This window comes from Giraffa tippelskirchi, chromosome 5, assembly GCF_054371585.1.
Source record: "Giraffa tippelskirchi isolate mGirTip1 chromosome 5, T2T-mGirTip1v1.2.pri, whole genome shotgun sequence".
Lineage (NCBI taxonomy): Eukaryota > Metazoa > Chordata > Mammalia > Artiodactyla > Giraffidae > Giraffa > Giraffa tippelskirchi.
The window spans coordinates 55,959,529-55,982,708 of NC_137279.1; positions in this window are offsets into that span (position 1 = coordinate 55,959,529).

A 23,180-nucleotide genomic window follows, 5' to 3' on the forward strand; every position below is an offset into this window, starting at 1 on the left:
TAGTATAACTTGTTTATGTCATAAAATAATCAGGCTCCTTTAAAAAATATTAGGCTGCAGAGTCATGCTAAGTCATTCACCCAGGGAGAGCCGGAATTACCTAATTAGAAGCAGATGGTGCAAGGGTGGTGCCCAGTGCACATTTTAGCTGCACACCCTTCCGAATTCATATGGAGAAGGATGGATCATAAAAATTGGGACAATCCTATATGTCAGGAAAACAAAATAATTTGGGGTAGAAAATAATTGTTTTTTAAATAATTCTCCCTGCAGCCTATATGGAGAGAGAAAAATGGAAGCCATGATCCCCTTACTTCTCCACTGCAGTGACTTGTTTAAAATGGATTGCTTCTGTGAAATTTCTTCCCTGACTCCAACCTGCCCTCCTGCCAATCACTCCATCTCCCCAGACTTACAAAGGTTGGGTTTGGTGACTCTTCTCTGCTGCTGCAATGCCCTATGTTTACTCTCAGTGTTTAACACTTTAAATTGTGATTGTGTTTTTGTCTCCTCAGCAACTGAACTTATCCAATATGGCAATTTATAAGAACTGTAATTTAGTAATTGTTGGATGAATAGTTCAGAGTTTGCTTCTCCTTTGTGTTAGTCGCTCAGACTCTTTGAGACCCCCAGGATGCATGGGGTCCTCTGTTCATGGAATTTTCCAGGCAAGAATACTGGAGTGTGTTGCCATTTCCTCCTCCAGGGGATCTTTGTGACCCAGGAATTGAACCCAGTTCTCCTGTGTCTCCTGCATTGCAGGCAGATTCTTCCACCACTGTGCCACCTGCTTTTCCTGGTAAAAAACTAAATGTAACCCTCAGGAAGGTAGAGACTGTTTGTTTATCATCTAGCCCTGTGCCTCTTCTGATCCTGCATATAATAGGCACTTGAAAAAAATTTGATGGATAGAAGAATGAGTGAATGAATGAATGGACCTGAATGAGCTATCTGGGGACAGGGACTGGATCTTATTTCTCTCTGTTCCCAGCACTTAATGGTCTTCAATGTCTGGTACTAAGAAGGTACTGTTTTCAAGGGCGAAGCAGTTAACATAAATGTGAGGAATTGCTCCATCTGCTTGGTTATAAAACAGTTTTACTGGATAATGCAGTTTCACTTGGAGAAATCATGATAAGGGCTTTGAAATAATATCTTGAATATATCTGAGTCTCTTACATAGCTTCTGTTCTTTCCCTACATTCTCTGTGAATTTTGTGTTTATTCTTTCTTTTAAAAAGTTTCATTGTGTTAGCATGTATGCCTAAACTATCTTTTTAAAATACACATACACACACACACACACACACACACACACACACACACACACACACACACACACACACACACACACACACACACACACACACACGGGCTTCCGTGGTAGCTCAGCTGGTAAAGAATCTGCCTGCAATGTAGGAGATCCTGGTTGAATTCCTGAGTTGGGAAGATCCCCTGCAGAAGGCAAAGGCTGGACTGAACAGTCCATGGGGTCACAAAGAGTCAGACACGACTGAGTGACTTTCTCTTTCACTCATATATATATAAACAGCGGAAACAGTGGCAGACTTTATTTTTTGGGGGGCTCCAAAATCACTGCAGATGGTGACTGCAGCCATGAAATTAAAAGACGCACGCTATCTGGAAGAAAAGCTATGACCAACCTAGACAGCATATTAAAAAGCAGAGACATTACTTTGCCAACACAGGTCCATCTAGTTAAGGCTATGGTTTTTCCAGGAGTCACGTATGGATGTGAGGAAAGGAAAGAAAAGTGAAGTCACTCAATCGTGTCCGACTCTTTATGACCCCATGGACCGTAACCTACCAGGCTCCTCCGTCCATGGGATTTTCCAGCAAGAGTACTGGATTGGGTTGCCATTTCCTTCTCCAGGGGATCTTCCTGACCCAGGGATTGAACCCAGGTCTCCCGCATTGCAGGTAGACGGTTTACCGTCTGAGCCACCAGGGAAGCCAATGGATGTGAGAGTTGAACTTATAAAGAAAACCAAGTGCTGAAGAATTGATGCTTTTGAACTGTGGTGTTGGAGAAGACTTGAGAGTCCCTTGGACTGCAAGGAGACCCAACCAGTCCATCCTAAAGGAAATCAGTCCTGAATATTCATTGGAATGACTGATGCTAAAGCTGAAACTCCAATACTCTGGCCACCTGATGCAAAGCACTGACTCGTTGGAAAAGACCCTGATGTTGGGAAAGATTGAAGGTGGGAGGAGAAGGGGAAAACAGAGGATGAGATGGTTAGATGGCATCACCGACTCAATGGAGATGAGTTTGAGTAAACTCTGGGAGTTGGTGATGGACAAGGAGGCCTAGCATGGTGCAGTCCATGGGGTCACAAAGAGTCGCAGACGACTGAGTGACTGAACTGAACTGACTGATACTTTAGCCTGTTTTACAGTTTACAAGTGATACTATATTGTATGTGTTGTTCTGGGTCTTGTTTTTGTATCCAATATTATTCTATAATTCATCTATGTTATTACAAATAGTAATAGTTCTTTCAGAGGCTTCCCAGGTTGATCAGTGGTAGAGAATCCACCTGAGATGCAGGAGATGTAGGTTTGATCCCTCTTGGGAAGATCTCCTGAAGAAGGAAATGGCAACCTATTAAAACATTCTTGCCTGGGAAATCTCATGGACAGAGGAGCCTGGAGGGGTATAGTCTATGGGGTCTCAAAGAGTCGGAAATGATTGAGAGACTGAGCACACACAGTTCTTCCATTTTCACTGTTATGTGATGTTCAAATACGTGACTACACCATAATTTTATATCTATTTTTCTTTTGGACACCAGATGGTTTTCAGTTTTCTGATATTATAAAGAGTGCTTCTATGAACATTTTTTCAGTCACCTGGTATTTAAGAGCAGGAGACTCTAGGATATAAATCTAAGAGTAGAATCCTTGGGTTGTGGAGTATGCAGTGTTCAACTTTGGAAGATGATGCTAAACAAGTTACTGACTTTCAGTGCCCAGAGCAGTTTATTGGCTGTGTCTGTGTGCATGCACTTAATTGCTCAGTTGTGTCCGACTCTTTGTGACCACATAGACTGTAGCCCACTAGGCTCCTCAGTTCATGGGGATTCTGCAGGCAAGAATACTGGAGTGGGTTGCCAAGTCCTCCTCCAGGGGATCTTCCCAACCCAGGGGTCGAACCTAGGTCTCCCACATTGCAGGCAGATTCTTTACTGTTTGAGCCACCAAAGTTTTCTGATTCTGGTGTCAATAGTTATTTCCCTGATCCCTAATGAGGTTAAGCATCTTTACATATATTTAGCTATTTCTTATCTGTGAAACATATGTTCATATCAGTTTTTATTTTGACTTTCTAGTTCTTTATTTTTATTATTAATTTATAGGAGTTCTTTATGGAGTTTGGATTCCAATTCTTTGTTGAGAAAAGAGTATGTGTTGCAAATATTTTCTTTCAGTTTGTGATTTTTTTTAGTTATTCTGTGATATCTTTTGATAAACATGTATTCATTGTTTTAATGTAGTTAATTTTATTATATTACTTTTAAGATTAGTGAATTTGTATTGTATGTTAAAAGGCTTTCTTAACTAAATCATAAAAATATTATCCTATATTTTCAAGCAAATGCTTTGCTTTTTACATTAAATTTTTCACCTACCTAGAGTTGTTTTTCATTTTTTTTCTTTATGGATAATGATTTGTCATAGTTCCATTTATTGGAAAGTCCCACCTTTCTCTGTTGACCTGCTGTATATGTATCTTTCATATATCAATGTTGCATAAATATTGAGGTCCCATCTTTCTATTCTTTATTGACAGATTTATCTCTCTCTGCCCATGTGTCCTACTTCACAGTTTTATAGAAATATTTCTAAATATCTAATGCAGAAATTTGCTTACTTTCTTCTTTGTTTTAGAACATCTTGGTTATTCTACCACAGAAACCTTAGAATTAGCTTGTCAAATTTCATTGACTCCAGTCTATATTTGGCAAGAATTAATATTTTTATAGCTTTAAATCTTCTTATCTCCAAACTGGTGTTTCTCCAACATCTCTAAAATATGTTTTTAATGGATTTCTATCATTTTCTCCATACAAGTCTTACATATCTTTTATTAGGTTATTCTCAGGTGTCATATGGTTTTCATTGCTGTTATGAAAACTGTCACCTTTTCAAATTATACTTCCTAACTCTTAAGAATATATACAAATAAAATTGATTTTTTTCGCTTATTGATTTCCTTCTTAGCTCTCTGCCTAAGTTCTCAAGATTTCTAATAATTTGTTTGTCGTTCTTTGAGATATTGAAAGATTACAATTATATCATTTAAAAATCATGATAGTTTTTTTTTCTTGTTAATCAGTATGCATTTCTTTGAATTTTTTTTTTTTTTTTATCATGTGCTGGTAGGACTTCCAGGAAAATGTTGAATAAAAGTTGTGATATAGGAAAAAAGAAAATTTCCCAATGCTTCTCACACTGAATGATCTCTTGTTTTGGGGAGACATATTTTCTAAGATGAAGGAGTCATTTTCCATTCTTGTTTGGTAAGAGGCATTATAATGAATAAGGGTTAACTTTTATAAATAATGTTTTATAAGTTTTCTTCAGGAAAGAATGTGTTAATTGCTCAGTTGTATTTGACTCTTTGCAACCCTGTTGACTGTAGCCTGCCAGATTCCCCTGTCCATGGAATTCTAGAGGCAAGAATAGTGGAATGGGTAGCCATTCACTTCTCCAGGGGATCTTCCTGACCCAGGGATCAAACCTGGGTCTCCCGCATTGCAAGCAGATATTTTACCAGCTGAGGCACAGGGCAAGCTCATAGAAGATATGATATGATATATCTTCTACGTAGAAGATACATCTTCATAGAAGGTATATCATATTTCAATTTTTTATTTGGTGAATGGCATGTATTGATTTCTGATGCAAACTATTTGGCAAGTTTCCAATAAAGCTCAGCTTGGTTACAGGTGATTGTGTATGCTGCTGAATTCAGTTTGGTAGTTTTGGGTTTTTTCCCCAGAAATTTAAATATCTTTGTGAGTGAGAAAAAATCATAACTGTCTTGTCTATCGTGTTTGTTATGCTTTGGGTACCAAGGAGATTCTGGACTCATAAAATGAGTTAGAAAATAGTTCCTCTTTTCCTATATTCTAAAGAAATTGTGACACAGTACATGGACCTGCTTCTTAGAAGTCAGTTAAATCATCTGAATTTGGTATTTTTCTTTTAATATGCACTGAACTTTATTGACTCTAGATTCATTTCTTGAATCCATTTGGTAAGGTATTAATTTTGGGGAATTAATTTCTTTTATCTAAAATTTTAAATTTATCAGCTTTACAGTATTGATTTTGTTCTCTTGTTTTTAAAATCCCTATTATTTTGTGACATATCCATGTTTTCACTCCTAAAAATTGTGTGAGAGTTTTCTTTTCTTAGTATCAGAAGTCTACTTTATTATTTCAAGTAACCATATTTTAGTTTATCCTATTGTTTTTTTCTTAATTGGACAGTTAGGTCACTATTTTTCAACTTTATTTCTAAAATAAACATTTTAAGGCTACAAATTTCCCTCAAAATGTCCATTTTATTGCATCTCATATTTTGATATTTACATTCTTGTTCATTTGTAAATATTTCATAATGTCTTCATGAATTCTGTTTTGAATGAATTATTTTTAAATGCACATCAAAAATTACAGATGCCTGGGATTTTTAAAATATCTTTTATTTCCTGAGTTCTAATTTAATAGAATTGGAATTATGGTCACAGAATGCATTCCATTTGATATTAATGCCTTGAAATGTTTTGAGTCTTGTTTTACAGGCCATTGATGTGCCCCATATTCCATTCTATTCCTATTTGGAGGAGTTATAAGATGAGAGACAGGCCCATTTTCCACTCTAGAAACACAAGGGGTCTGTATTAACTCTTTAGTCTGTAGATGTGGATACATTCTTGGCTTAACTAGTAAGATTCTCTTGCCTGTGGCTTTGAATAATACAGGAGTAGGATCAGTTAGAAACTTTTCCTAGCCAACATGAGTTGTGGAGAGGCCAGTGATGTGGCATTAAGAATCTAGTAGCAATAGAATCAGTTTCTGTGTCCTAAACAGACTATGATGTTTAAGCAGCTTCCCTTGGTTTTCTGCCAGAGACTTGCTCTCTACTCTTTCAGTTCTAAGTTATTCTAAGTTTCTAAGTTATTCGGTATCTTGCTGAATAATTTTCTTTTCTATTTAATTTAGCCAAAGTCAGTTTCTACTTACTTAAAACTGAAAACCCTGACAAGTGTAAGAAGGTAATACTTCTGAGGGAATGACAGTATATTAATTTCTATCTTTAGTTTACTTAATCTTACAACTCTTTCTTCAGTAGGCATTATTTATTTTCCTCATTTAACAGATAAAGAAACTGGGGCTTCAAGAGTTTAAATGTTATGTCCTAGGGCCACAGAGCTTGTTAATGGTGGAACGAGGATGCAAGCCAGCTTCTTGATCAGCTCCTCTTAACCATTATATGTAATCAACAGATAATTTTTAAACCTTTTTGCCCTGACTGTAATAGCCTATAAACTGAAAGAATCAATACAAATTGCCAAAGAATAGGTAAAGGTACTGGGAGGTCAGAGACTAGATCCTGCAAATACTCATACATTCTTAAATTTTAATTGGGGAAAAGTACTTCTCCTAGGCTTTTAAGAAATACGTGGTATTTCTTTAAAAAAAAAAAAAATTAAAAACTTGTTTTCTCCTAGCCTCCTACCCTACCCCTGCCCCAACTCTGCAAATTTGCCACACGTGCCTTGGCAACATAAACAAGCATCACACACAGGGACCAGTGACATAACATCCTTCATCATCTCCCTGGCCTAACAGAGGGGTCCTTTTAGGTCATGGACCACTTTTCTTCCTGTAGGTTTACTGAGAGTTTGTGTGTTCATGCTCATTAAGTAACTTCTAGCAATCTTGGCTAAATAAATTGGCAAAAGACTGAACTCATAGTCATTCAGTATTGCTTCATAACACACACATGCAGACCTCATAATATATGTGACAGTTGACTCACTTAAATCACCCAATTAATTTTTTGTAGTCTTGTGTAAATATAATAAAGTAGCTATAGAAATGAAAGATGTTTTCAAGTTTAATTTGACTCCACTGAACTCATGGAATCAGAGTTAACTTATATTTCAGTTTAGGTGATTTTATAGAAAGTTATTTTAAAGGCAAAATATTCTCAAAAGATTGAAGTTGTTTCTGCCTCCATTTTTCTTAATTGCTTTCATGAAAAGCCTACTGATTTTATAATCTATTAATTTGCAGTGGAAAAAAAATTGTACTCTTGTTGATGTAAAAAGTTTACTCTACCAATAATGCATATATATATATATATAATATATGTATATTAACCTCATCTTTAATATGTTTGTTGTTGAATTACACATTACTGGCACTTTTAGTTATTTCTTGGCTTTTCCCACAGTAGAATACTTCAGTGCTTTAAGTGGTCCATTCAAATTTAAGTGAAATAAAGCAGTGAGGACATTCTGACAAGAACATTTTGACAAGAAGCAATTTAGGTAAGTGTTAGTTATTCGTATTCTTCTCTCTTCCTATCAATAGAGACATTGACCAAGCCACAGCAATTCAAGCTCTATCAGAAGAACAAGGGTCCCACAAGTGGTAGCCAGGTGCCAAAATCAAATTAAACTCTTCTATTTCGACAGGGATTCATTTTTTGAGAGTACAATGACAATAGAAAGTCAAGGGAGAAGTGCTAATTTCAGCTGCCATGTACCAGTTGAATTATCTTGGTAAAAATACTCGTGTTTGCTACATGACATAAAGAACCATGAAAATTAGGCACACGAAGTATAAATCTGTGTAAACAAAGAGAGAAATATCACAGGAGTGATCTAGGGAAATGCATTTTGAGATGAAAACCAAGAATTCCTCATTCTGAATGTTATTCCCTTGGAGACAGAAGAGATTTCTCCCTGGGTTTGTCTATAGATAAGTATCGCTTATCTATCCTGAATGTGTAGGAAGTGAAGTAGATAAGGGTGGGGAGTGGGCATATAAAAGAAGGAGCTTCAAGAATTTATTTATTTTTCCTTAAAAATGGCCTCTGAAGGCAATCTGATTTCTTGTTCATTGTTTCACTCTGGCTTAGACTCTGTGTTTTGAAGACAAATTAAATAATAGATTGGTTGTTCTCTGGCTCATGTCAACAACCAAATTTGATCCAGTGAGGAAAGAGTAGCAAAGATTGCTGATGTATTTATATGCAACTAACTGAATAAGAAAGGAAAGGTGCAGTTATCCACTGGTTTTTCTTATCAAGTTCCAGCTTGATATGTTGACCTGATACATTACATGATACAGTCATAACTAAAGTCTCTGCTCTAGCAAGAGATGGACCTACTTCTCCAAGTTCCATGTTTTTCCATCATATGCCACTGATAACCCACCTGAGTTGGGGAATGTTGATTATCAAAAGATGCGTCTTCTTTCAGACTTTAAAAATTTTTTCTCATTCAAAAACCAACCTTTGGGACTTCCCTGGTGGTCCGGTGGTTAAGACTTCATCTTCCAGCACAGGGTATGTGGTTTCAATCTCTGGTTGGGGAGCCAAGATTCCACATACCTTGTAGCCAAAAAACCAAAACACAGAGCAGAAGCAATACTGTAAGAAATTCAATAAAGACTTTAAAAAATGGTTCACATCAAAAAATATCTGAAAAAACCTACCATTTATTTAAAAGTACTATTTTCTAATTAATGCTAAATAAAATTATGAGCTAATCAGGGATTTGAACATTACTTTATTTCTACATTTTCTCCCTCCATCTGCTGCTATTTATTGTTATTTAAGTTTTAATGCTTTGACAGGAAGCTAATATTTCAATAGCATTTCCCCTAATACTTAATAATAACTCATAGCTGAGAGATGTATTAAGGCATGGGAATGCCTATTTTCCTCAGCCATCATCGCTTAACATAAAAACTTAAGAATATTTAACTCCTAGTATTCATTTTAATCGTTATTCTGACTCACAGATGGAATGGAACAGTTTCTCAGAGTATTCACAGCAGTAACACTTGCTTTCCATAGATTCTCCTTCCTGGGGAAGATCACTGCCCTAGAGCATTCTCTTCTGTATTCTGAGAGGGTACTAACAATGGCTTAGATAATAAGACTTTTTTGAGGTTATTTGTGTTTCCCACATGTCTGAGATGAAGATGAAAAGTTCTTTGAAGAAATTATTGCAAAAAAGAACACTTTTTCTCCATTATTATTTAACTTAAGGATTTCTAATCAGTTAAATTCATAAACCCATACTTTTGGATCAGATAATGAACATATGTATGTGTGTGTGTTTTATATATAAATATAATATATGAAATAAATATATGGAAATATACATTAAATTTTAATATAAATATGTATGTATATCTAGTAAATAGTCTTAATAACAAATTTTGTTTACATGTATCTTTTTGCTTTTGAAAAGTATATATTATAGTATTCCTTTATTAACTCTCAGATTAAACCTTTTTATGCAATTTTTTGGGTCCTGGAGATTAAAGCCCCAGAAAAAGAAAAAGGATCCAAAAACCCAAATCTGTCATTCTGGATTGTATATTCGATGGGAAGAGGGCAAACAATAATCAAATAACCAAGTATATGGATACTGTGTCAGATGCTAACAAGTGCTGTGAAAGGAAAAAATAAAATAGAGCTGGGGAATGGGGTGTGTGTGTGTTGATTTCTACTTTTTGTTGGACTGCCATGGAAAGGATTAGAGGACTAAGGGAAGTTAAGGAGTGAATGGCCCATTCAGTCCATTCAAAGTAATGGGACTGAAGGAGTGAAGTCTCTGAGATAGTATTTGCATAGCATGTTGAGGAAACATAAGCAGGCTAATACAGCTGCAATGACATGAGCTAGGAGAGTAGTAAGAGATGAGGAGAAGTGTTAAGGGGCTAGATTTTCAGGCCCTCTCAGGTTCATAGGGAGGGCTGGGTTGTATGTTTAATGAGATAGGAAACCAGTGAGAGAGACATGATCTGATTTAAATTTTAAGGCAGGCATGCTGGCTGGCTACAATGGAGAGGAAAGTAGTGAAATTGTTAATTCATTTTGAGAGACTACGTGCTGTGTGCTAAGTCGCTTCAGTTGTGTTCCACTCTTTGTGACGCTAAGGACTGTAGCCTGCCATGCTCCTCTGTTCGTGGGATCTTCCAGGCAAGAGTACTGGAGTGGGTTGCCATGCTGTCTTCCAGGGGATCTTCCTGACTCAGGGACTGAACCTTTGTTTCTTACATCTCCTGCATTGGCAGGTGGGGTCTTTATGACTAGGGCCACCTGTGAAGCCCCTTGAGAGACTGTGGCCCATAACAATGCTCTTTGTGAGTGAAGTAAGTCAGAAGGAGACAAAACAAATATCGTATATTAATGAATATATATGGAATCTAGAAAAATAGTACTGATGAACCTATTTGTAGGGAAGGGATGAAGACACAGACATAGAGAACAGACTTGTGGACACAGCAGGGAAAGGAGAGGGTTGGATGAATTGAGAAGGTGACACTGACAAATATACACTAAGTAAATAAGTGTTAGTCATTTAGTCAAGTCCAACTCTTTTGCGATTCCATGAACTGTAGCCTGCCAGGCTCCTTTGTCCAGGGGATTCTCCAGGCAAGAATATTGGAGTGGGTAGCCATTCCTTTCTCCGGGGGATCTTCCCCACCCAGGGATTGAAACTGGGTCTCCTACATTGCAGACAGATTGTTTACTGTCTGACCCACCAGGGAAGCCCATAAATACACTACCATGTGTAAAATAACTAGTGGGAAGCTGCTGTATAACACAGGGAGCTAAGTTCTGTGCTCTGTGATGACCTAAAGGAGTAGGATGAGGGGGGAGTGGGAGGCTCTCAAGAGGGAGGGGATATATGCATAATTACGGCTGATTTACATTGTTGTACAGCATAGACTAACACAACGTTGTAAAGCATTTATCCTTCAATTAAAAAAAATACTATTTGTGGCCGGCACCTCTTTTGTGCATATGAAAAAGCAAAGCCAAAAGTTTTGGACATAATATTGAAGGTTTTTTTTTTTTCCTTATTTAAACGCCTCTTGCAGATTTTTCACTATGTATGTGAAAAATCATTTTGAACTATCAGTTATTGGTTCAAAAATGAGGCATGAATGTAAACTTAGTCACTTGGACAGCAAGAAGATCAAACCAGTCAATCCTAAAGGAAATCAACCGTGAATATTCTTTAGAAGGATTAGTGCTGAAGCTGAAGCTCCAAACTTTGGCCACCTGATAGGAAGAGTCAACTCTTTGGAAAAAACCCTGATGTTGGGAAAGACTAAGGGAAAGAGGAGAAGGGGTGACAGAGGATGAGATGGTTGGATGGCGTCACCGACTCAATGGATATGAGTTTGAGCAAACTCAGGGAGATAGTGAAGGAGAGGGAGGCCTGGCATGATGCAGTTCATGGGGTCACAAAGAGTCAGACATGACTTAGTGACTGAACAACAACAGCAAGAAGACTGAACAAAATCTACATTATCTCTATATGTTTTGCTACAGTAGCAAGTTATAAGCTCTAGAAAATGTACTTGAGAGTATAAAATCAGAGAGTGAAATAGTTTTCCAAACCATTCTTCCCATTTAATACTCAAAATTGCTACTAAGCACAAGTGGAATTTATTTTTGCATGAATCTGTTTTTGTGATCACTCTTCATCTGTAAACATGGAGCAACACTAGATATAGTATCATGTAAACTAATTAAGAAGACACATAGCCAAACACATAGAAATGGAAACCCCTAAGTCTAAATATGAGAAATTAATATAACTCAAATCCAAAATGAACCTTGAAGTGATGCCCAAAGGACTATCAGGTACAGCCTTAAGTCTCTTTAGGATAGGGCATTAGAAGAGAAATCTCCATAGAGAGACCCAGGCAAGTGCAAAGACGTGTTGTTGAATTGTCAGGTCTTAGAATTATAGGTAATATCATGAGAGAAAAATTGAGGACCCAAGTCTCCATCAAAAGCTAGTGTGTGGTCAAAACTTATAGTAACTACATGAAGCAGAAATAACAAGTTTTGAAATTAAATAGAAAAATTTGTCAGAGACCAAAAGAATCTTTTGGGACTGATGCTTAAGGAAACAAGAAAGAAAAAAAAAAAATTATTCTAAGGATAATTCTGTACCCCTGGATGCATGGGACACATAAAAGAAAAAATAAATTACCCACTGAGGATAATCTATTTATGTGTACCCTGATTGTATATATTTTATATATATATATATATATATATATATCTGTATTTATATTATATATACATATTTGTATTATATTATATTATATTTCTATGTAAGTTATTTTTTACAAAGACACAATCTTTGCTGTGAGTTGGCAGAGGCAACAAGCAATCTCCCACTGAAAATGATATTTAAAATATGTTTATATATATGTATATTTTGGGGTACAAAGAATTTTAAGGGAGAGTTAGCAGAGACAAGCATAACTATAAGGTACTAAGTGATAATAATTAATAAATATGTTTATAGTTCTTCAGCTAAATATAAAATTATTAAGTAATTGAAGGAGAAATAATAATCTAATGTAATGATAGGTTATAAATATTAATAAAGATTTTTGAGAAAGAACAAACTAAACTACTAGAAATAAAAATATAGCCATTGAAAAAACAAAACCCTCCATGGATGTATAAAGTTGAATATAAATGAAGAAAATTAATAGAATTGATGAAGGACAATATTCAAGAAATATAGACAAAGAATTATTTAGAATTGAAGGAAGACTTGACTTTTCAGATTGCAGAAGCAAATTATTTACCAAGCAGGACAAGTGAAACAAATCTACATAAAACCATAGCACAGTTGAATTTGGTGTCATATGCCAACTTCACAGAGAAAAATCTTGAAAATAATAAAACCAAAAATAAAGTTACTGATAAAGAATGATAACAACTTACTTCTCATGAGCAACAAGGAGAACAAGAAGACCATGGATTGATATCTTTAAAATTATGAGGGCAATGAAATGTTAATCTATAGCTCTACATCAAATTAAACAATTATTTAAGAATAAAATGTAAAAAAAGATTTTAAAAATTCTCAAAGGATGAGCAGGCTTGCATTCATAAACTTTGTTGAAATATCTTATGTATTTGGAACATCAGCAAGATTAAACCCAAAGAGAAAGCATGTAATACAAAAGCAGTGACTACATTTGAAAATTTGTAAACAACTCAGTGAATATAAATATGCTTGACAGTAAAACACTTAGAATTATAGTGTTTATTTGAGTGGATTTTAAAAACAGATTAGAAAAGCAATAGAGAAAATCCCACACCTTTTTGTGATTAAAAAAAAAAAACTACTCAAAAACCAAAGGACCAGAAATGAACTTCCTCAACCTAATAAAGGCATCAACAATAAAACCCACAACTAACATTATTGTTAGTGTTGAGACTCTGAAAGCTTTCTCCAGAGATTAGGAATAAGACAGGCATGTCCACTCTCACCACTTTTATTCTGCACTGTATTGGAATTTCTACCCATGGAAATTAGGAAAGAAAAGGACATATGAGGCATGCAGATGGGAAAGGAAGAAAAAATGTTTGTATTTGCAGATGACATTTTATTGTATATAATAAAACACTTCCAAGTCTAAAAAATATACTTTTAACCACTAATAAAGAAGTTCAGTGAGGCTGTCAGATACAAACGTGGGTACGTGTGCATGCTTAGTTGTGTCCAACTCTTTGTGACTCCATGGACTGTAGCCTACTGGGCTCCTCTGTCCATGGGATTTCCCAGGCAAGAATACTGGAGTGTGATGTCATTTCCTCCTCCCAGGGATTGAACCCACATCTCTTGCATTGGCAAGAGAGTTCTTTACCACTTGAGCTACCTGGGAAGCCTATCAGATACAAGATCAGAGTGCAAAAATCAATTATATTTCTATACAGTAGCAATGAACAAACCAAAACTGAAATTAATAAAAATGTCTAATTTGCAATAGAATAAAAAACCATGAAATAGAAATAAAATTAACAAAAGAACTGTAAAACACATTTGAAAAACTATTCAACATTGCTAAATTAAGGAACAAGTAAATGGTAAGGCATCCCATGTTGTCATCTCATCCCCAAAGGATATGTAACTAGAATTTACAGAGTTCTTACAACTCAATTATAGAAAGAAAAATAGCCCAATTAAAAATGGGCAAAGGATCTGAAGAGAGATTTCTTTGAAGAAGATATATAAGTGATTAGTACATGAAAAGATGCTCAAAATCATTAGTTATTTGGGAAATGCAAATCAAACTAAAGAATGAAATGCTAATTCACGCCCATTATGAAGGCTATAATCAAAAAGACAGTTAGTTTAAGTGTTAGAAAGGATGTGGCAAGAATGAAAACTGTTGGCAGGAGTGTAAAATGGCTTTTCTATTTTGAAAATCATCTCAGTTCCTTAAAAAGCTAACCATACAGGTATATGTGACCGAGTAATTCCACTCCCCTCTAGATTTATACCTAAAAGAAATGAAAACCTATGTCAGTGCAAAAATATGTACACAAACTTTCAGAATAGCATTTTTTCATACTAACCAAAGGAGAAATGACCTAAGTGTCCATCAGCTTGTGAATGATAAATAAAATAGGGTATATCCATACAATGGAATATTATTCAGCAAAAAAAGAGAAATGAAATTCTGATACATGCTACAACCTGAAAATATCTTGAAAAGACATGTTAAAGTGAAAGATGCCAATGATCACATATTGTAGGTTTTCATTTATGTGAAATGTGCACAGTAGACAAATCTATAGAAACAGAAATTAGGTTAGTGGTTTCCTAGGGCTGAGAGTCCCTTCACTTCATGGCAAATAGATGGGGAAACAATGGAAACAGTGACAGACTTTATTTTCCTGGGCTTCAAAATCACTGCAGATGGTGACTGCAGCCATGAAATTAAAAGAAAAGGCTTGCTCCTTGGAAGAAAAGCTATGACCAACCTAGACAGCATATTAAAGAGCAGAGAAATTATTTTGCCAACAAACGTCCATCTAGTCAAAGCTATGGCTTTTCCAGTAGTCATGTATGGATGTGAGAGTTGGATTATAAAGAAAGCTGAGTGCCAAAGAACTGATGGCTTTTGAACTGTGGTGTTGGAGAAGAGTCTTGAGCGTCCCTTGGACAGCAAGGAGATCAAACCAGTCAATCCTAAAGGAAATCAGTCCTGAATATTCATTAGAAAGACTGATGCTGAAGCTGAAACTCCAATACTTTGACCACCTGATGCAAAGAGCTGACTCATTAGAAAAGACCCTGATGCTGGGAAAGATTGAAGGCAGGAGGAGAAGGGGATGACAGAGGATGAGATGGTTGGATGGCATCACTGACTCAATGGACATGAGTTTGAACAAGCTCCGGAGTTGTTGATGGACAGGGAAGCCTGGTGTGCTGTAGTCCATGGGGTTGCAAAGAGTCGGGCACAACTGAGTGACTGAACTGAACTGAGGGCTGAGGGTTGGGGGCATGTGGATTTCTGTCTAAGGAATGGAGAATATCTTTGGAAGGTGTTCTAGAATGTATTGTGGTGATGGTTGCAGATCTCTGTAAGTATATAAATATATTACAAGTACTTTGAATTGTATCCATTACATGGGCAATTGTATGATGTGTGAATCATATCAATAAATCTGTAAAATATTAGTGATGAAATTATAGATGTGAATATGGAATATTTAGGGGATAGATTTTATAAAAGGAATTTTGTTCCCTATAGGCACAGGAGAATTAATACTGATTAGTTTTAGATTGTTAATTTAAGCATGATTACTAAACTTTTGAGAGCAAAAACTAAAGGATAGAAACAGAATATTAAATATAAACCAGTAACAGGAAAGAAAAAAGTGACTAGAACTGAATTAACAGAGGGAAGAAAAGGGGGAAAAAGTAAAGAAAAACATCATAAATCAAAATATATGAGTAATTCACAAAATGTGTAAATCATCTTGTCTTCTAAAAAATAGAAATTCTGATATTAAATAAATAACAAAAAATATTTTCTAGGGAACTTTTCAAAGCATAATGGCCCAAAAAAGCTAAGAGTGAAAGCATAGAAAAATGTCTGTTAGTCAAATGCTAACTAAAAGAAAGCTTGTATAGCAATATTATTATCAAACAAGATTGATAGTTTTTAAGACTCAGAGCATTCTTACAAATGCTTTCATATATGATAAAAGCACTGTTTCACTAAGAAAATAGAATGATTTTAAATGTCCACAACCTAGAAAATAGGCTCAAAATATAAATAAATAATAGTAAAGGCCATTAAAAAGGATGATAGTAGAAGATTTTAACTTAACTCTTTCAAAAACTGATAGATCTGGCAAGTAAAAATTAGTGAAGTAGGAAGAGACTTGAACAATATACTTAACAAGTCCAATCTAATGTACATGTTTAGAACCCCTTATAATGTGACAATACGCAGTTTTTAAAAGCATTCCCATGCTTCTACTTTTAAAATTTGTATTGGATTATAGTTTATTTATAATGATGTGTTAGTTTCAGGTGTATAACAAAGTAATTCAGTTGTACATATACATATATTTTTTCTTTTTCAGATGCTTTTCTCATATAGGTTATCTTAGAATATTGAGTAAAGTTCCTTGTGCTATACAGTAGGCCCTTATTTTTTATCTATATTACATATAGTAGTGTGTGTATGTTAATCCCAAACTCCTGATTAGTTTATAAAATATATAGAACCTAAACCTCTATTGGAACACAAGGGAAGTCTCCAAAATACCAGTTATTGTCTAGATAGATGATGTTCACTGATCACACTGAAATAAAAATAGAAATCAATAAAAATATATAGCTTTATTTCCTTCCCCATGTTTAAACATCAGAAGACATGAGTCTAAATAATTTATGGGTGAAATAAATCATAATGGCAATAACTCAGCATTTAATACTGAATGTCAATGAAAACACTACATACCAAAACTTGTGAAAATACTGCTAACACAATGTATTGGTTTATATTCTTAGATATTAATATTAGAAAGAAAAGTATACTGAGAAGAGGCTGATTAATTTTAAGTATCAGTTCAGTTCAGTCGCTCAGTTGTGTCCGACTCTTTGCAACCCTACAGACTGCAGTACACCAGGCTTCCCTGTCCACCAACCCCCGGACCTTGCTCAAAATCGTGTCCATTGAGTCGGTGATGCCATCCAACCATCTCATCCTCTGTCATCCCCTTCTTCTCCTGCCCTCAATCTTTCCCAGCATCAGGGTCTTTTTCAATGAGTCTATTCTTCACATCAGGTGGCCAAAGTATTGGAATTTCAGCCTTAGCAATCTTTCCAATGAATATTCAGGACTGATTACTAAACAACAAAAATTTAAACAGTAAATTCTTATGAAGTAGAAGGAAGGTGAAATAACTTCACTTGATTAGACAACTGACATAAATAGACTCTCACATAATTTAAGAAATGATCTTAGCATAGGACATGTAAATGGACCATGAGTATTCTCCACTTCTACTTTTTGTTTAGCACACACAGGGAAAAATGAGATCACACTGTCTTGCTGATACTTACGTGGCCAAAAAAGAGGCACAAAAAGACCGTATTATTACCCCAAACCAAGAAGGTAATACCAGAAATAGATATTGCCACTATCAATACCATTGAATTACCCTAGTCTCTAAATTAAACTGGCCTTCATATTTCTAAATTGATATTTAAAGTTCAGATTCTTTAATGCCTTACAATGAACAATATTTGAAACAGTATAAATAATTACTGAGAAAAACCAAACATCATATTGTGGGACACAGAACATAACATATCCTATAATGAACTTTCTTTAGCATTATAAAAATGTATGACAACATTTACATTGAATATATAAAATAGTTTGAATAGTTATAATGTTAACTTTGATAATTGTAAAGAAATAATGGCCTGGTGAAAATTATTGTTTCTCTTTTATTTATTATTCATGCACTTTTCAGTTTATCATACAAACCCTGCTGATGAGTCATAAAACTGCCTTTAGCATCAGTATCAGTTCAGTTTCTCAGTTGTGTCCGACTCTTTGTGACCCCACGGACTGCAGCATGCCAGGCTTCCCTGTCCATCACCAACTCCTGGAGCTTGCTCAAACTCATGTCCATCGAGTTGGTATACTATCCAACCATCTCATCCTCTGTCATCCCCTTCTCTTCCTGCCTTCAATCTTTCCCAGCATCACGGTCTTTTCCAATGAGTCAGCCCCTCGCATCAGGTGCCCAAAGTATTGGATTTTCAGCTTCAGCATCAGTCCTCCAGTGAATATTCAGGACTGATTTCCTTAATGATTGACCAGTTGGATCTCCTTGCAGTCCAAGGGACTCTCAAAAGTCTTCTCCAACACCACAGTTCAAAAGCATCTATTCTTTGGTGCTTAAAATAGTGTAATATCTTAATATACAAAACTACCTTTCAATTCAGTTCAGTTCAACTGCTCAGTTCAGTTTAGTTCAGTCGCTCAGTCGTGTCCGACTCTTCGCGACACCATGAATTGCAGCACACCAGGCCTCTCTGTCCATCACCAACTCCTGGAGTCTACCCAAACCCATGTCCATTGGGTCAGTAATGCCATCCAACCATCTCGTCCTCTGTCGTCCCCTTCTCTTCCTGCCCTCAATCCTACCCAGCATTAGGGTCTTTTCGAATGAGTCAACTCTTCGCATGAGGTGGCCAAAGTATTGGAGTTTCAGCTTCAACATCAGTCCTTCCAATGAACACCCAGGATTGATCTCCTTTAGGATGGATTGATTGGATCTCCTTGCAGTCCAAGGGACTCTCAAGAGTCTTCTCCAACACCACAGTTCAAAAGCATCAATTCTGCGGTGCTCAGCTTTCTTCACCGTCCAACTCTCACATCCATACATGACCACTGGAAAAACCATAGCCTTGACTAGACGGACTTTTGTTGGCAAAGTAATGTCTCTGCTTTTAAATAGGCTATCTAGGTTGGCCATAACCTTCCTTCCAAGGAGTAAGCGTCTTTTAATTTCATGGCTGCAATCACCATCTGCAGTGATTTTGGAGCCCAAAAAAATAAAGTCTGATGCTGTTTCCACTGTTTCCCCATCTATTTCCCATGCAGTGACGGGACCAGATGCCATGATCTTAGTTTTCTGAATGTTGAGCTTTAAGCCAACTTTTTCACTCTCCTCTTTCACTTTCATCAAGAGGCTCTTTAGTTCTTCTTCACTTTCTGCCATAAGGGTGGTGTCATCTGCATATTTGAGGTTATTGATATTTCTCCCGGCAATCTTGATTCCAGCTTGTGTTTCTTCCAGCCCAGCGTTTCTCATGATGTACTCTGCATATAAGTTAAATAAACGGGGTGACAATACACATCCTTGATGTACTCCTTTTCCTATTTGGAACCAGTCTATTGTTCCATGTGCAGTTCTAACTGTTGCTTCCTGACCTGCATATGGGTTTCTCAAGAGAGAGGTCAGATGGTCTGGTATTCCCATCTCTTTCAGAATTTTCCAGTTTATTGTGATCCACACAGTCAAAGGCTTTGGTGTAGTCAATAAAGCAGAAATAGATGTTTTTCTGGAACTCTCTTGCTTTTTCAATGATCCAGCGGATATTGGTAATTTGATCTCTGGTTCCTCTGCCTTTTCAGTCGTGTCCAACTCTTTACAACCCCATGGACTGCAGCACTCCCTTAATATAGTGTAATGTAGACTTTTTTTTTTTTTCTCATTTAGCTGTGCTTTTCCATAAGCACAGTTTGTGATATGTGAATGAGAATTTACTATGATATAAATAGCTTAGGTCTGCAAATAAAGAATTACTTTGTATATCTGTAAGATAGCTGGTATATTTTTTAATTATTGGGCTATTTCCTTATGTAACATTGTACTAAACTTCATGGGATTTAAGTTCAGTAGACTTTTTTTTTCAATTGACAAATACTTGCTTTACAGTGTCGTGTTGGTCTTTGCCATACAACACATGGAACCAATCATAATTTTATATATATATCCCTTCCCTCTGGAACCTCCCTCCCACCTCCCCCATCTCACCCCAGTTAGGTCTCACAGAGCACCTGGCTGAGCTCCCTGTGCTATGCAGCAGCTTCCCACTAGCTGTCTATTTCTTGCTTCCCTGATAGCTCAGTTGGTAAAGAATCTACCTGCAATGCAGGAGACCCCAGTTTGATTCCTGGGTTGAAAAGATCCACTGGAAAAGGGATAGGCTACCTACTCCAGTATTCTTGGACTTCCCTTGTGGCTCAGCTGGTAAAGACTCTGCTTGCAATGTGGGAGACCTGGGTTCAGTCCTGGGGTTGGGAAGATCCCTTGGAGAAGGGAAAGGCTACCCATTCCAGAATTCTGGCCTGGAGAATTCCATGGACTATATAGTCCAAGGGGTCACAAAGGACATGACTGAGCGACTTTGACTTTCACTTTCAGTGTATATATGGGCTTTTCCCAGGTGGCTCAGTGGTAAAGAATCCACCTGCCAATGTAGGAGATGTGGGTTCAATCCCTGGGTCAGGAAGATGCCCTGGAGGAGGAAAAGGCAACCCACTCCAGTATTACCTGAGAAATCTCATGGACAGAGGAGCCTGGTGGGCTATAGTCCATGGGATCCCAAAGGAGTTGGACACAACTTACTGACTAAACAGCAACAGTGTATGTATGCCAAGGTTACTTTCTCAGTTTATCCCACCCTGTCATTCTGCCGCTGTGTGCACAAGTCCGTTCTCTACCTTTGTGTCTCCATCCTTTCCTGCAAGTAGGTTCATCAGGACTCCTAGCTGAACCATTTAATTAAACAGCTCTGTAATTCCAAGAAAAAAAAATCTGTGAACCATTTTTTCTGATCTGTGAAACAGGGCATGTACCTCACAGGACTAACGAGAATTAAATTAAGTAATACACGTGAAAGTCACTTTGAAACTGTCATGTGGTTTGTCATCATTATCTAGATACTTGATAGACTCAAGTGGTTTTCATTTGCATATTGGTTGAGTAAAATGACAGCATTTTATTCACAGTTCTACCAACCAAAAGGATATGGAAATCCCCAGGCAGAAAATTAAACAGCCTGACTTGAATTTTTGACTGCCTATCTTCATTCTGTGATTCCCAAGATGATTTGAGGGAAAGTGCCAGAAATGGATTCATAAACTGCCCAGGAGAAATGCTACAAACACGAAATGCAACCAGATTTATGCCAGAGCAGGTGATTGAAAAATTAGAGGCATTTGGGATGGAAAACTCTGCATATCCAGATGGCCTTCAGGCAAGGAGCTTCATGTGCAGAGTCATAAGTGATTTGGGGGAATCTGTGGCTGAAGTGTGCGAGTCATCTTTGGAAACCTGGGGCTCACAGGTGGCTGGTGCTGGATTGAACACTGCACCTGTCTGTAATAATGCTTGCAGCTCCATGATGCCTTTCATCAGAGCTCCCCAACAAGCTTTGCAGACACAGCACTTCAGCTTTTAGAGATGTGAAACCCCTTCTGGAGAGTGAAATCTTAGAATCTTGTGACAAAGTCAATGTTTGAAGGTTGCACAGTAGATTGGAATAGAACAAAGGCATCCTGATAGTCCTCTTTCCTTGAATCTGATGTGTGGTGTGCTTTGTATTTCTGTTAAAACCAATCTCTGTTTAAATCTGGCTTAGAAATTAAATAAATATTTACAAAGCACTTACTATGTAGGAGACATAATATGCAAGGCATGAAGATAATATGCAAGGAATGAAGAATATACAGAAATGAGTGCTGACTATTCCCTGCATAAATGGAATTTGTATTTAAGGGACAGAAAGTTGCCCATTAATAACTTGAAAAACATGGAAGCATTGTAATTGTGGTATAAATAATGATAAGTGAGCATAAAAGACAGAGTAATTTTGGTAGAGTTGTTGTAGAAGCTTTATAGAATGAATGGCAATGGAATAATTAATTGGATGTTTACAGAAGTTGAAGGAGGAAGGAAGCAGTGAAGACAGAAGGAGTAGTTTAAGTAAATGTACATGTATGTGAAATGTACATGTATATGACAGATTTATAAATGAGCAAATCATATGGGATTAGTCAATAGTCCGATTGACTAGATTGTAAAGCATATATGTATGGCTGTATAGAGAATATGAAGGCTAAGAGACAAGAATGATTGTGGGAAGTCAGTAAGGTTGGAAGGGTAGGCAGGGGTCAGATTGTGAAGATCTTAAAACTGAAAAGGGATTTGTTTTCTGTAGAAAATGGGGCAGGGATGGGGGACAAGGCGATGAAGTGAACATGCTGATTCTAGTGGAAATGTGATTAGTGGATTAAAGAGGGAAGGACAGAAATAGAGCAGTTAAATGGCCAGTAAAATGAATTAGCTCACAGGCTTGGAGAAAGATGAAGTCAGATATTTGACATGGGATATATCTTATCTCTGATTGAATCCTGAAGGTTAGGTAAGAGAAAGGTTGAAAATGACTCTAAGACCTTTAGCTAGTGACTAAGTGGACGATAAAGCTATTAACTAAGAAAAGTAATGAAGCCATCCACAAACATGGGACAGGCAGGTATAAGATGAGAAGGAAGATACTGACTTAGCTTTTGATATTTTAAGTTTCATGTGCATCTTTAAAAAACACCAGTATGAAGTCAGAAATTCATGTTGACTTTAGATAAAAAACACTCATGCCTTTCCCTAAGGTTTGTGGTTCCTCGGGTAAGAGTAAACATGGAAGGCCACGTAACATATGCTAAATATTTAAAAGCTAGAAATCAAGTCAGAATTGCTAAATGAAATGTAGTGTACCCTCCTACCATGACAAAATTGCCTTCATATCAACCTTGAAGGCCAGGTTTGAATTAGAATTCTGTACTAAAATGGTGGAGACTAGCTAAGAAAGAGCTTCCCCTCCCTTTTTCTTCCAACCCTGGAACAAGTCTCAAGTGCGCTTCTGGGAAGCCCCAACCTGCAGGCTTAAGCCCTGTCCACATTCCTGTTGCCTGCAATCAACCTTTCTCACCATCACACACTCCTTGGCCACCTCCAGGATCTCATAATACATTTTA